The 6,617-nt window shown below is 40.6% G+C and overlaps 1 non-coding gene across 1 annotated transcript; it reads right to left on the bottom strand.

The window, feature by feature from the left end:
* Positions 1–6,073: 6,073 nt before the first annotated feature.
* LOC119948536 lies at positions 6,074–6,211 on the bottom strand. Its single transcript, XR_005456926.1, has one exon. It is a non-coding gene; the product is annotated as a small nucleolar RNA SNORA7 (small nucleolar RNA).
* Positions 6,212–6,617: the final 406 nt, after the last annotated feature.

The following is a 6,617-nucleotide window of genomic DNA, read 5'->3' as shown; positions in this document are numbered from 1 at the left end:
ATGTGCTAGGCTCCAAACCCCAAGCGAATATCCTCATCTCAAGCTCCCCTGAAAGAAAAAATAAGCCCTCAGAACATCTTGTAGAGCATTACAGGATGCCATACCAAAAAACCCATAAATGCAAAAATATAAACAGAATTAGGAAGCAGTTATGAACTAACTTAATGAAAGGCAAAATGCAATAAAATCAGGAACCATTAAAGGCCCAATGTCCTCTCTTAAAATGCACTTAAAATTAACTCAGTTCAAAATATATTTCCTTGAATATTTATTTATGAGAAGCACTGTGCACTAGCCCCTGGTCCCTGGGCTTGGGAGTCAGAGGACCAGGTTTCTAATCCTAACTCTACTACTTGCCTGCTGTGTGTCCTTGGACAAGTCAATTAACCCTTCTGGGCCTCAGTTTCCTCATCTGTCCAATGGGGATTCAATACTTGTTCTCTCTTTCCTCCTTAGACTGTGAGCCTTATGTGGGACAGGGTCTATGTTCAACCTGATTAACTCGTATTTACTTAGAAAAGTGCTTGGCACATAGTAAGCACTCAAAATACCATAATTATTAGTAGTAAAGAAGATTTACATCAAGATAATAGGATTTCCAATTAGGTTCATTCTTTTGAGATCTGATACATCTCTACTGTCCAGCCATTGAAGATAGGGCTAACGGCCTTGCCTGGAGAATTGAGGCATATATTGCCAACTAGTACTTCCCAAGCATTTAGTACGGTGCTCTGCACACAGTAAGCACTCAATAAATATAATTGAATGAATAAATGAATGAATGGCTACCTTTTTGTCCACTATGAATAGCTTTATGAAAGCTGTAATACATTTTCAAATTATTTTTGTTCAGATGTTTTAAAAAGATACACTCATTTTAAAAACTGTTTTAATGTACAATGTTGAAGAACAAAGCTTTCATCATGGATGCCTACTATAATTACATCCCATTTGAGAGAATATATTCATCTAATCACTCGGGAAAAAAATTATAGATAGGTCACAACAGGACTTGGATTACTCGGATCAATCAATCAACTGTATTTATTGAACACTTACTGTGTGCAAAGCATTGTATTAAGTGCTTGGGGAAGTACAATACAACAAGAAACAGTGACATTCCCTGCTCACAATGAGCTCACAGTCTAGAGGAGCTCACAGCTCTCCCAAGGGCTTAATGCACTGCTCTGTACACAGTAAATGCTCTATAAATGCCATTCATTGACTGAAAGACACTAAAGGGCAAGTTAAAAAGTAGGTTCTGTCTGGGACAGATACATTAGCACAGCATTCATTCATTCAATCGTATTTATTGAATGCTTACTGTATGCAGAGTGCTAAGCACTGGGGAGAGTACAACACAACAATAAATAGACACCTTCCCTGCCCACAATGAGCTTACAGTCTAGAGAGGGTGCAGGGGGAGACAGATATTAAAACAAATATAGGATCGATCCTTTTGTGCAAACAACGCAGAAGGGGTTAGTCTTTTCAGCCCCACTTTCATGAAGGGGTAGGATCTCACAATCAGTAGCATCATATCAAAAAAGGAGGAAACTATATAAGGTGAAAGACAAAAACAGTGTGCTTTATGTAGAAAATGATTGAATTGGGGCTCCTTGACCAAGATTTAAATCCCAATTTAAATGTAATTTGATTAAATCAGTTTCACTCTGATATTTTTCACTTCTGTATTGATTCTTATCCATGATAATGTCTGTTCCCTGATTCAATTTGGAGGTCACAATCTGGAAATTTAGTTCTAAAACCAGAGTGAATTGGGCTTTTGGGATTAAAGAGAAAAATCAAACTTGACCCAGTTTGGTGAATAGATCAAGTTTCATTTTTCTTCAAAAAGCCAAAGACTGATTCAGTTTCTGAATATATTCTTCTGTAACAGCTCTCTTATGTTTACAGTATCATTGATGTGTTATTTGATCTTTAAAATGTTCTTTTCTGGCAGAGAAAATATATGAATGTCATAGATCTTTGATCTCTTCTTCACCACTATGGAAAGTTTCTTCCATGAATAACTTAGAGCCATTAAGAGATCCCAGTACAAAACAAAGACTGGCTACATTGCCATAAATTCATTAATTAAATTATTATTATTCTATTTATTAAGTACTTACTATGTGCCAAGCACTGTGATAGATAAAAGGTAGTTGTATTGGACACAGTCCCTGTTCTACACAGATCTCCCATTCTAATGATAGTAATGATAATTGTGCACTGAGAAGCAACATGGTCTAGCGGATAGAGCACAGAATCAGAAGGATTGGGTTCTAATCCCGGCTCCGCCACTTGGCTCCACCAAGTGATCTTGGGGAAGGCACTTCACTTCTCTGGGCCTCAGTTGCCTCATCTGTAAAATAGGGATTAAGACTGTTAAACCCCTTGTGGGACATCCTGGATTATTGCATCAGCCCTCTTGCTGACCTCCCAGCCTCTCCACTCCAGTCTATTCTTCACTCTGCTGCCTGTATTATTTTTCTATCAAAACATTCAGGAGGTGTTTCTCCACTCCTCAAGAAACTCCAGTGTTTGCCCATCCACCTCCACATCAAACAAAAACTCCTAACCATTGGCTTTAAACCACTCAGTCACCTTGCCCCTACCTCACCTAGCTACTCTCCTATTATATCCCAGCCCATACACTTCGCTCCTCTAATGCTAACCTTCTTACTGTGCCATCATCTCATCTATCTCACCACCAACCCATTCATTCATTCAATCATATCTATTGAGTGCTTACTGTGTGCAGAGCACTCTACTAAGCACTTGGAAAGTACCCACATCCTGCCTCTGGCCTGGAATGCCCTCCATCCTCAAATCCGACAGACAATTACTCTCCCCCAATTCAAAGCCTTATTGAGGGCACATTTCTTCCATGAGACCTTCCCTAAGCCCTCCTCTCCTCTTCTCCCACTCCCTTCTGCTTCACCCTGACTTCCTCCCTTTGTTCATCCCCCCTCCCAGCCCCACAACATTTATGAATATATCTGTAATTTATTTATATTAATGTTTGTCTCTCCCCCGCTTGACTGTAAGCTTGTTGTAGGCAGGGAATGTGTCTGTTTATTGTTGTATTGTACTCTCTCAAGTGCTTAGTACAGTGCTCTGCACACAGTAAGCACTCAAGAAATCTGATTGAATGAGTGAATGAATGAACATTGGTCGTATCCAACTTGATTAGCTTGTATCTACCCCAGCACTTAGTACAGTGCCTGGCACATAGTAAGCACTTAACAAATGCCATTTAAAAAAAAAGGAGCACATGGTTCTAAAGCAAAGAATCACCTCAGCTTGAAATAAAGGAGCAAGAACAAGAAATAGCAGATTAATGGCACAATTACATCACTTCCTTCCTCTCTTCTCCTTCTCTAGTGACTACACATGCTCCACAAAGGTTACAATTCAAAATGCCCTTTTCCTCCTGGAGGGCCCCATAAATTCTCTGTGCCTCAGTTTCCTCATCTGTAAAATAGGGATGATTCAATATCTTTTCTCCCTCTTACTTAGACTGCGAATCCAGTGTGGAACAGGGACTGTGTCTAACCTGATTATCTTGGATCTTCTCCAACATTTAGTACAGTGCTTGGCACATAGTGAGTGCTTAACAAATACCACAATCATTATTATCCCTTTACAGTCCTGCTTCATGCAGATCACCTCTTTTCGCTTTGTGTTACCTCAACAGTGCCAGAAACTGACCTCTGCCATTTTCCCAGAAGATAATACATCGAACAGCATTGAAAGCTGGAGTAGAGGCTCCGGTCAGTCTTTGGAAAAAAAAAAAGCCCCAAGCTGTCACCACATTTCACTTAGAGGAAGAGATACTGAGTATTCTAATTAGGAGAGCTTTGCAAGTTCCCTCTGTTAATGGAAGTTCTTCTAAAGAGAATAACATTCCAGCACAGAGCCAAAGATTAGCAAGCATTTTTTTCTTTTCTTTAGAAAAAAACGTGTAGCAACACAAGTACAAGAAGAAGAAGAAAACAAACGATTTAAAATGACCTCAGGGTACATGAAGATATCACATACCACCCTGTCAAGGCAAAAAACAGGGATATTTTCTGAAATATCTACACTAGGAAAGTATTCTCTGCAGAACTATTATTTAAGCCTAAATCAGCAATACTTCAGTGGGGTGTCAAGTTGAGTCAGTATCAGAAAAATTACCAGAGTAAAATAAGGGACCTGGGAACCTTTGTTTTTCCATTTGTGCTACTTTTATTTTGACAGTTTCATGTTATTACTATTTTCATGTGCAGCTAACAGATTTTTACCTTACTGAAAATTATAATTCAATATGCAATGGTTAGAGCAATAGATGGGATGTCAAGAATTCTGGTTTCTATTCTCAGTTCCTTTATGGACTCAACAGTCATGATTCCCATGTTTTGGAGAGAGAAATTTTGTAGAAACTGATTCACGCACCTCGATTTAAGTCCAACATGGAGAGCCCACAGTGTTAATAGTGCTTGAGTTGTGTGGGAAGAAAAGCGCAAGGGAGCTCCAGAGGGCTAATCACGCCTCCAAGCCTACTTTACAGGAACCGTCTTGTCCACCTGTTGGCCTGACTGACAGAAAGCACCCTTGTGCACCTCCACTCCCCAGCTGCATTCCCCCAGTCCCGATACTGGCCTGTTTGGCTTCAGACCACTCCTTGGAGTACAGACAGGCCAGAGGCTGGGTGAGGGAGGGATTGGAGGACTATTAGTCCCTCTTTTCTTCACCAACACTGAGGCAGCAGTTGTCAGTCAAATTGATTCCTGAGTCAATCAGGAGGCAGAAACAAGGAAGCAATCCCACAGTTCTATCTTCCTGTCTTCTCAGATTCAACTGAGCATTTGCCAGCTAAACCTGGCTGGGACTATGAGATTGCTGAATCAAGATACTAAGCACTGTTTCTGTGAGGTCTACAAGGCACGTTTATTCCAATAATATCATATCAGGTAGGGTCCATCAACTTTGTTTTCATTTCCACCTAACTACTACTGTTTATGTTTTTTTTTAAGAATTAACTTAATGAAAAACAGTGTGACCTACTTGAAAGTGCATGGGCTTGGGAGTCAGAAGACCTGAGTCCTAATCCCAACTGCGTCACTTGCTCGTTGTGTGACCTTGGGCTAGTCTCTTAACTTCTCTGTGCCTCGGTTACCTCATCTGTAAAATGGGGATTCAATTTCTGTTCTCCCTCCCCCTTAGCCTGTGAGCCCCATGTGGGATAAGGATGTGTCCAACCTGATTCTCTTGTATCTACCCCAGCAGTTAGTAAAGTGCTTGGCACATAGTAAGCACTTAGAAAAAGCCATAATTATTATTATTATCTCTATTTTTCAGTTTCCTGATTTGTATGAGTAGATAATGAAGGTAGTTGCCGCCTATGTATTTAATGTAAAGTACTTTGTCCACCTCATAGGAAAGGTGCTTTGTGGTTACAAGTATTTTGATGTCCAACCTGATTAGCTTGGATCTACCCCAGTGCTTAGAATAGTGCTTGACACATAGTAAGTGCTTAACAAATGCCACCATCATTATTATTATTATCAAGGGAAGCTCCAGGGTACTTTAGCCTTGGGAAATTACATAAAGTTTTCAAGAATCTTCAGAAATTTCCAAGGGCTATTGTGGAAACAGCAAAAACTCATATCAACGTCCGCCCCCCCACCCCCCGCAACACACACACGACAGCACAAGATAAAATATCAGTAGCAGTACAGTTGAAAGTGGTGTCTCATTTCAACATTAACAATACCATCTGAGATAAGACTTGTCTTATGCCATCAAGTCATCTTCACTTAGAACAGTGCTTCGCACATAGTAAGTGCTTAATAAATGCCATTATCATTATTATTATTATTATTATCTTCAACCCATAATGACACCATGGACACATCTCTCCCAGAATGTTCCCACCTCCATGTGCAATCGTTCTGGTAGTGTATCCATAGAGTTTTCTTGGTAAAAATATGGAAGTGGTTTACCATTGCCTCCTTCCACACAGTAAACTTGAGTCTTTGCCCTTGATTCTCTCTTATGCCACTGCTGCCCAGCACAGGTGGTTTTGACTTGCAGCAGATCGCCTTCCACTTGCTAGCCACTGCCCAAGCTAGGAATGGAATGGATATGTCTCTGCCTGACTCTCCCTCCTGTAGTTGAGACTGGTAGAGTTCTGGTAACTCTCCAGGTGTGACCCTGAGATGGGGATATAGGACTTAGCAACAGGAAATCATCTTCTTCCTCATATAAATAATAAATAAATAATAATGGCATTTATTAAGCGCTTACTATGTGCAAAGCACTGTTCTAAGCACTGGGGGGGATACAAGGTGATCAGGTTGTCCCACGTGGGGCTCACAGTCTTAATCCCCATTTTACAGATGAGTTAACTGAGGCCCACAGAAGTGAAGTGACTTGCCCAAAGCCACACAGCTGACAAGTGGTGGAGCCAGAGTTTGAACCCATGACCTCTGACTCCAAAGCTCATGCTCTTTCCACTGAGCCATGCTGCTTCTCCAATTTTTCCCTTAAAATAGGATTCCAAGTGTGACTTTTAGAGAACCAGACAGCACACCATCTGTGCCCCAGTAATGAGGAAAGCAAGATAGACA

This window comes from Tachyglossus aculeatus, chromosome X4 (assembly GCF_015852505.1).
Source record: "Tachyglossus aculeatus isolate mTacAcu1 chromosome X4, mTacAcu1.pri, whole genome shotgun sequence".
NCBI classification, from domain to species: Eukaryota; Metazoa; Chordata; class Mammalia; order Monotremata; family Tachyglossidae; genus Tachyglossus; species Tachyglossus aculeatus.
Note: the sequence above shows the minus strand (reverse complement) of the source record. Positions and strands in the feature narration are given on the sequence as shown.